The sequence below is a fragment of the Papaver somniferum genome, chromosome 1 (genome assembly GCF_003573695.1).
Source record: "Papaver somniferum cultivar HN1 chromosome 1, ASM357369v1, whole genome shotgun sequence".
Taxonomy (NCBI): domain Eukaryota; kingdom Viridiplantae; phylum Streptophyta; class Magnoliopsida; order Ranunculales; family Papaveraceae; genus Papaver; species Papaver somniferum.
Genome location: NC_039358.1, coordinates 115,094,181 through 115,102,633, shown reverse-complemented (window position 1 = coordinate 115,102,633; position 8,453 = coordinate 115,094,181).

The following is an 8,453-nucleotide window of genomic DNA, read 5'->3' as shown; positions in this document are numbered from 1 at the left end:
TAATCTTTATGGTTTTATATATTGCAAATTGTTATGGGATATGTCGTTTATGTTTGTGAACCTTGACTGTCCCATATATGCTCAAAAGTTAACTCTATTATATGTCGGTATGAAAATATTGATAGAAGATAGAACGAACTTTTGACTACAAAAGTTAAGCCTATTATGTCATTATGCAAATATTGATGTAAGGTAGGATGAACTTTTGTTTACAAATATTAAGTCTATTATATGTCATTGTGCAAATAGTGATGAAAAATAGAATGAATCTTTGATTATTCCGCAATATTTGTCTTTCCCTGATCCACATCTTTATGTATGTACTGTGCGGCTCCGTAAGTTCTCTTTTGTTGCGCATGGCCAATTGAATTGATCATTTTACTTGTGGTTAACTCAATTGAGATTTTTGGATACAAATTCATGTTTCATGTGATTTGTTAATGTCCAAAGAAATACTTCTTTTCTTGTGAAAGTAAGGTCGCTCTTGTTGTTCTTTCGGGAATGACATTTTATGGGGGAGAGTTCTTAATTGAACTTGTGATTAATTGCCAAATCTTTGTGGGGAGTGTGGATGTGGAATATTATAGGAGTTTTCTTGTATCTTTATAAACTCCTAGATGAATACACTAAGTTTCGACAATATGAAATCATCGAAACAAGTTGGTATGTTGTTCTCTTTTGGTCATGAAGTATCTCTATGAAAATTTCATGAGGATCCCATTAGTTTTCGTACCTTTGCCAATTTATATTGACAAAATGGGGGAGAATTAATGTGTAGTTCACACTACAAATACATATGGTTTACGGATCATTATGTAAGGGGGAGTGGTTTTCATTGTGAGATAAAGGATTGACTAAGGGGGAGTGATACATATCACCGTAGTATTGTTGTCAAAGTTGTGATACAATTGGACTTTGATGTTGTGAAATAATACCATGACACTGTATAACAATGATTGAGAGCAACTGTTTTCTCATTGTTATTGCTACGGATCTTCAACAACTATGATGCTGAGTTGAACACATTTAGAATCATTGGATTACTTGGAAGTGAAGAATATTTCGAGTAATGTAGAAGAACCAAGGAGATCAAGCATTTGGATGAGAAGCTACAAAGTTTATTTATTTTGTAATATATATGTATTGATAGTTTTGTCACTAAAATTGACAAATGTGGAGATTGTTAGAGCACTGCTCGGTCGAACTCGCAAGCGTTTCTATCTCAAGCCTGTTTGTCAATATTAGTGATCAAAACTATAAGTCTTGATTTCTAGTCTACTTATAGTGATGTCTCGGACTAGGATAAATTGTGTAGTTGAGCATTAGACTTCACGACGTTCATCAATTGAAGACGAATAACTACTAAGAAGATCTTGTGGAAGTTCATCAACAATAGGTATGTGGAGACTAAAACTCATTTATCACTTGGAAAGTCTATTTTTACTCAATCTCCTATATTGAGACAAAAGTCGTATTACTATATAGTATTCGATTATGCATATTTGAGATTTTGAGCTGAGTTTAACTCGCTTACATATTTCTCAAAATATGTGTTCGTAAGCTTTCGCTTCAACCAAGTTCATCTTATATTCTTGAAGAAAGTCAAAAAATGATCATATGAAAATCGCCGAGTAACATCTTACATGGTTCGTGTGATACAATCATTTGGTGTAGACTTGGAATGTTTCGTTATGATTATTTCAATAACTTGAAAATTGCTTTGATGCTAATAGTTCATGAAAACAGCTATTTTCATCCTCTAAAAAAGTTTCAATGATTGAAATAGAGTTTAGAACACTTAACCATCATCGGATTATGAACATAGTATGCGTTCTTGCATATATGTGATCCATGATCGGAACTATAGTATGCATGGGTGTACGCGTACCTGTTAGTTGAGAAATTCCGTGAGCCTAAGCACACATACCCGTACGCGTGCTGGAGAAGGGTTTGGGTCCGGAAATTTCTGTTGTGTTTGGAAGTATGCGTACCCATTTGCATACTGGCGAACCCAAACTCAGTCCAGCTACTTTAGTATGTGTACCCGTTTGCATACTTGAGTAGTTAAAGTTCTAAAATCGGTTTGTTCATGAACTAATACATTTATATAATAAGGAATACGTTCTTTGCAAACCGTGGCTATAATGTTCATGAATTGATTTGAGTGAATCAAACCGATTTTGCTTCAGTTGTGTTCTTGTATACTTTTATGAGAATATAGCAATTGAACAACTCTATATCTAGTTTCATTTGAGTCATTTGAAATAGTTGTGGTTAAGATGAATAAGGTTTATATGAGAGTGTTCATATAGCTAACTTCGGTTAACTTCTACTGAGCCAACCTAGTGTACACGTTTAGGTAAGGTTACTCAAACCTAAATGAAGGTACATTTCATTTGTGTATAATAAGATAAGTTCGATCTAATGGTTGAAAGATACTAGCTTGAGTCTAATCAGGTTTTCATCTAATGGTGAATATTGAATGCTTTGTTACCAAGGTAACTTAGATTGCAAACCTTGATTTGAAAACTATATAAGGGAGAACTCTAGCAATTGGGAAACCTAATCCCCACACCTGTTGTGTGATATTAGTTGCGACTAGAGTCGATTCTCCTTTAACCTTAGGTTTTTCACAAAACCATGTAGGTTAACGACTTGAAGACTTCATTGGGATTGTGAAGCCAGACCTAACTATTTTCTCTGTAGTTGCGTGTTATGATCTTACTTCTATTATCGTGATTGAGTATTATCTTAGCTAAGGTTTGCTTGAGATTTATCTCCGATAGGTAAGATTAAAAGTAGTCACAAACATCTTCGTCTCATCGTTTGTGATTCCACAATATCTTGTTTCGCTTCCATACGATTAAGACTATTGTGAGGTGATTGATAATACTAGGCTGTTCTTCAGGAATATAAGGCCGGTTTATCAGTTGGTTCCTGTGCGCCCTTATTTCTTAAAAGACGGAACAAAACTCATTTCTGTGGGAGACAGATTTATCTATTACAATAGACTTTTTTGTGTGAGACAGATTTGTTTATCAATTCTTCGACTTTGGGTTGTAACAACTCTTGGTTGTGGGTGAGATCATCTAAGGGAATCAAGTGCGTAGAATCCTGCTGGGGTTCAGAGACGTAAGGAGCGCAACTGTACCTTGATCAGTGTGAGATTGATTATGGCTCAACTACATTCCAGTCCGAAGTTCATCGGTAGTAGGCTAGTGTCTGTAACGGCTTCATACAGTACGGTGTTCAAAGCTGGACTAAGTCTCGAGGTTTTTCTGCATTTGCGGTTTTCTTTGTTAACAAAATTCTGGTGTCTGTGTTATTTCTTTTCCGCATTATATTTTGTTATATGATAGAAATGTCACAGGTTGTGCGTTAAATTCAATCAGTTCTTGAATCCTACCTTTGGGTTCTTGATTGAATTGATTCACACTTGGATATTGGTTTGTGATACCGTCCAAGTTGTTTCTCTTATTCAATCGGGCTCGGAAATTCCTATTTGTTTGATAGCAGATTGAATTGAGAAATTGAGATATAACTCTTTGATATACTTTTCTATAGATTGAGTCTGACTGTCTAGTTGATTCTCTTGAAAGTATATTGGAGTTTGTCTATTCATATTTCCGAACGAAATATTGGATGTGGTTGGTAGACCCCCGCTTTTTCATGAAGGATGAGTCATTTCTTGACTCCATGTAACTAATGCATCTCTTTCATTTGCTCTGATTAAATCCTTTAGTTATTGAGCCATGATGATAAGAAATATTCGAAAACAAAGAGTATTTTTGGATCTTTTCTGATCCATTAGACTTTCACATCCGGTCCATGAACATCCGTGTCTTTCTTGGAGTTGTAGGGTTTCCGCAGCAAGGGTGTCCTTCTCTTGTTTGCAAACATATATATATTTTATATTGTTTTGCCTTCCCTAATAATAATAAAGAAAGGGGGTATGGAGAACACCTCAAGACCTCCAGAAGTGGTCAATCTTGAGATGGAAAAAAACTTTAAAGGTTGCGATTATGTTCAAGAACTTGTCTTGAGAAAGATGATTGAAAGGAAAGAGTACAGCTCCTGGATTAGAGAATCTGTCAAGGATTTAATTCTTTTTCAGAATGACTCTAGGGTCGAGTTTGCAAATCTTCAAATGCAAATAAATCAGCTTATTGATGGTCAGGCCAAAATTCTTGATAATCAAAACACCTTGATCAGGAATCAGAAGAAACTCATCATGGACCATGTCAAAGCTAGGCATCTTTCCCGCATCTTTGATCGGAAAGTTAATGTTCTCGCTCATGAACATGGAGTCTCTACAGTCAAAAGAATCAAGGATATCAGTGATACCTTTTATGATGGACCCTTTCAAAGGTATGATGTTATCAAAAAAACTTGATCGTTTTTATGTCTAGGAAACTTCTTTTGAGAATTTATTCTTATGTTTTAAGAAGGAAACCTAGGGTTTGGAATAGCCATTATTGTGAGTACACATAGCTATTTCCAACGATTTTAATCTTGCAATGTTTTTAGATTTATTTATTTAAATTCTAAAGTTTATTTGGAAGATAATTTTGCAGTATTGATCTTTATGGTTTTATATATTGCAACTTGTTATGGGATATGTGTGTTTGCGTCCGTGAACTATGATTGTGCTATAGTGGTCAAAAGTTAAATCTTTCATACGTCATTATGCAAATATTAATAAAAGATTGAATGAACTTTTGGCAACAAAAGTTAAGAGCCTATTATGTCATTATGCAAATATTGATGGAAGATAGGATGAACTTTTTTTACAAAGATTAAGTCTATTATATGTCTCTATGCAAATATTGATGAAAAATAGAATGAATCTTTGAATATTCCGCAGTATTGTTTTTCATGATCCACATCTTTGTGAAAATATTGTGCGGCTCCGTAAGTTTTCTTATGTTGAGCATTTCCGATTAAATCAATCATGGTTTCTCTTGTGGTTAATTTAATTGAATATTTTGGATACAAATTCATGTTTCATGTGATTTGTTAATGTCCAAAGAAATCCTTTTTTCTTGTGAAAGTAAGGTCGCTCTTGTTGTTCTTTCAGGAATGATATTTTATGGGGGAGAGTTCTTATTTGAACTTGTGCTTAATTGCCATATCTTTGTGGGGAGTGTGGCTGTGGAATATTATAGAGGTTATCTTGTATCTTTATAAACTCCTTGATGAATGCATTTAGCTTCGGCTATATGATTTCACATAAACAAAGTTGATATGTGGTTCTCTTTTGGTCATGAAGTATTTCTATGGAAATTTCATTAGGATCCCACTAGTTTTCGTACTTTTGCCAATTTATATTGACAAAAAGGGGAAGAATTAATGTGTAGTTCACACTACAGATACATATGGTTTACGGATCATTATGTAAGGGGGAGTGGTTTTCATATGAGATGAAGTATTGACTAAGGGGGAGTGATACATATCACCATAGTATTGTTATCAAATTTGTGATACAATTGAACTTTGATGTTGTGTAATAATACTATGACACTCTATAACAATGATTGAGAGTTATTGTTTTCTCATTGTTATAGCTACGGATCTTCAACAACTATGATGCTGAGTTGAACACATTTAGAATCATTGGAGTACTTGGAAGTGACGAAGATTTCGGGTAATGTTGAAGAACCAAAGAGATCAAGCATTTGTATGAGAAGCTACAAAGTTTATTTATTTTGTAATCCATATGTATTGATAGTTTTCTCACTAAAATTGACAAAGAGGGAGATTGTTAGAGCACTGCTCGGTCGAACTCGCAAGCGTTGTTATCTCAATCTTGTTTGTCAAGTTTAGTTGCTAAAACTATAAGTCTTGATTTCTAGTCTACTTATAGCTAAGTCTCAGATTAGGATAGTAAGTAAAAAATCAGGGGTCTAACAAATAGAAATCTGCGAGTCTAATAGAAGAAAAATCACTTGAACGGTACCAAAGACCAATGTTCAAGGATCAATCAATTTCAATCAATAACCAAAGGTTGGATTTCAAAATTGATCGATTCAACGCACAACCTGTGATATTTCAATTATATAACAAAATATACTGCGGAAAAGAAATGACACAGACGCCAGAAGTTTTGTTAACGAGGAAACCGCAAATGCAGAAAAACCCCGGGACCTAGTCCAGATTGAACACACACTGTATTAAGCCGCTATAGACACTAGCCTACTACAAACTAACTTCGGTATGGACTGTAGTTGAACCCTAATCAATCTCACATTGATCCAAGGTACAATTGCGCTCCCTACGTCTCTGATCCCAGGAGAATACTACGCACTTGATTACCTTAGCTGATCTCACCCACAACTAAGAGTTGCTACGAACCAAAGTCGAAAAAATAAACAAATCTGTATCACACAGAAAAGTCTACAGGAATAGATAAATCTGTCTCCCACAGAAATACCTACGAGTTTTGTTCCGTCTTTTGATAAATCAAGGTGACTGGAACCAATTGATATATCGGACTTATATTCCCGAAGAACAGCCAAGAAATATCAACCACCTCACAATAATCTTAATCGACTAGTGAAACAAGATATTGTGGAATCACAAACGATGAGACGAAGATGTTTGTGACTACTTTCCTATCTTGCTCTATCGGATAAATTAATCTCAAGCCAATCCTTACGATTGTGCTCAAATACGATAGAAATAGCAAGATCAGATCAAGCAGCTATATAGAAGATAGTTGGGTATGGCTTCACAATCCCAATGAAGTATTTAAGTCGTTAACCCACAGGGTCTCGATAGAAACCTAAGGTTAAAGGAGAATCGACTCTAGCTTACAACTAGTATCACACAGGAGGTGTGGGGATTAGGTTTCCCAGTTGTTAGAGTTATCCTTTATATAGTCTTCAAATCAGGGTTTGCAATCTAAGTTACCTTGGTAACAAAGCATTCAATATTCACCATTAGAAGAAAACCTGATTAGATTGAAGCGAATATCTTTCAACCGTTAGATCGAACTTAGATTATTATACACACATGAAATGTTACTTCATTTATGTTTGAATAACCGTACCTAAACGTGTACAAGTCGTTGGTTCAACGGTAGTTAACCATAGGTTAGCCATATAAGCACTTTCATATCAACCTTATTCTTCTTTACCTCAACTAGTTCAAATGACTCAAATGAACTAGTTAGAGAGTTGTTCAATTGGTTAGATCTCATAGAGTATACAAGAAACAATCAAAACAAAAACAGTTTTGATTCACTCGAATCGATTCGTGAAAATTATAGCCACTGTTTGCAAAGATTGCATTCCTTAATATATAAATGTCTTAGTTCACGAATTAAACTGTTTTTAAAAAATAACCTTCTTAAGTACGCATACTGGTACGCAGACTTAAGTACCCGGATTAAGTTTGTTTTCAGTTCACAAACTCCAACGGAAATTCACGGGATGTGAACTTCCGGCAGTGCGCGTACTGGTACGCGGACTTTAATTTCGGTTATCCTGAGCAGCAAAATACGCATACTTTGGTTCAAGGATATTGGACTTACACACATATGAGTCATCTTACAATGTTTCTATCCAACCATGGTTATGTATTCTAAACTCTCATTTCAAACATTGAAACATCTTAGAGAACGTTATATAGTTGTTGTTCACAAACTATTTTTTCGTCAAAGCGATTTTCAAGTGATTGAAACTAATATGACCTTCGTCACTAGTAAAGATGAACTTGGCCAAAGCGAAATCTTACCAACACATATTTCGAGAAATAGATAAGCGAGATAAACTCAGCTCGAAATAGTACATGTGTAAAATCATACTCTATATAGCAATACGACTTTTGTCTCGAGATAGGAGATAAAGTAGACTTTTGAGTGATAGATAAGTTCAAGTCTCCACATACCTTTTTTCGATGAAGTTCCACCAGTTCCTTGAGTAGTTCTTCGTTTTTGCATGATGAACACCGTGGAGTGTAGAGCTCAACTACACTTTCTATCCTAGTCCGAGACTTAGATATTAGTAGTCTAGAATTCAAGACTTATATTTTTGGCAACTAAACTTGACAAACAAGCTTGAGATAGCAACGCTTGCAAGTTCGACCGAGCAGTTCTCTAACAATCTCCCCCTTTGTCAATTTTAGTGACAATATGGAATACAAAATAAGTAAACTTTACAGATTCTCTTACACATGCATGATCTTCTTGGCTCTTCAACATTACTCGAAATCTTCGTCACTTCCAAGCACTCTAATTATTCCAAAGATATTCAATGCAGCAGCATCGTTGTTGAAGATCTGTAGCCATAACAATGAGAAAACAAAAGCTCTCGATCATTGTTACTCAGTGTCATCGTATTATTACACAGCATCAAAGTTCAATTGCATCACAACTTCGACAACAATACTATGGTGATATGTATCTCTCCCCCTTAGTCAATACTTCATCTCACATGAAAACCACCCCCCCCCCC